The sequence below is a fragment of the Poecilia reticulata genome, linkage group LG5 (genome assembly GCF_000633615.1).
Source record: "Poecilia reticulata strain Guanapo linkage group LG5, Guppy_female_1.0+MT, whole genome shotgun sequence".
Classification (NCBI taxonomy): domain Eukaryota; kingdom Metazoa; phylum Chordata; class Actinopteri; order Cyprinodontiformes; family Poeciliidae; genus Poecilia; species Poecilia reticulata.
This window is the reverse complement of record NC_024335.1, coordinates 20,468,075-20,469,260: the sequence shown is the minus strand read 5'-3', so window position 1 is coordinate 20,469,260 and position 1,186 is coordinate 20,468,075.

The following is a 1,186-nucleotide window of genomic DNA, read 5'->3' as shown; positions in this document are numbered from 1 at the left end:
CGTAAAAGCGTCCGCCATCTTCCATGTGGCAGAAGGGCGATCGGAGCTCCTTAAGTCCTGGGCTGTGTGGACTTGTTTCAACCGTTTTACGAAACAAACTGGATTCATTAGGATTACCTTCCCCAGGTAAGGATGAAAGATCAGATTTACTTGACTTTACAGCCAGAAATTTGCTTCTAAACAGCCGGAAAATATTTCCCATGTAGCTAAATTGGCCCGAAATAACCGCTGAGAAACCGCTGTTAGAGGAGAAGTTAATTAAAAACCAGGGGATTTTGTGAGGAAAGATCCGACAGGATCAGAGCTGGAGCTGCTGTTCTTCAGTCTGTTTCCCAGCTCAGCTTCACCATGTCGGTATTTAGCTATGAAGATGCTTCGAGTCAGAGCCCAACATGCTGAAAATGTATTTTTCTGAATGTGAAAGAAACATATACCGTATGTGTTTTCTATTACACTTTTGGATAATTTCTCTTTTGTTCTTGGCTTTCGCCTGTGAACCAGGACGTCTCAGAAGTCATTGGAGTTCTCCCAGTGTGACCAGCAGACTGAAGCCTGTGACCAGTGTTCCCAGTATAATAAATAAATGTTTTATTCTTTCACTTTTTGTGTATTGTTAAATATCTCAATCTGAAGTATTTGTGTTATAATGTAGCTTTTGTAATGAAATAAACATAATTTGCTCTGTTAGAATTATTTTCACTCTTTGCTGTCAAGAGCAGAGTTGACATACTGTAATATGTATTCTCTGGAAAAAAGTAAGAAAATATGTAGCTTAATGTTTGACAATGACTGATTTATAAATCAAAAGTCATTTCTCAATAACGTATAAAAAATAAATACAGGACAATTATTTGTCTTGAAATGTTAAATGTACATTAATTATGGAATTATGTAAATATATTCTAAAACACTGTAAAAGTGTGTCTGTTCATCAATTTCAATATAAAAATGATCAGAATCATTTCTATCAAATAAAACATTGTGCTCTTTATTCAGAAATGCCCCAAAACAATTAAATAATACCATCAAAAGTTAGAAACGCTGTCTTTAGTCATTTCTTTGATTGACAAATATATTAATGAGTGTGAGAAAACGTGTCAATGGCAGGTATTAACTTAAAATACTTTGTAGAACGGCACTTTATAAAGTTCGGTCCATTCACTTGTATTAGCTCACTGGCACATAT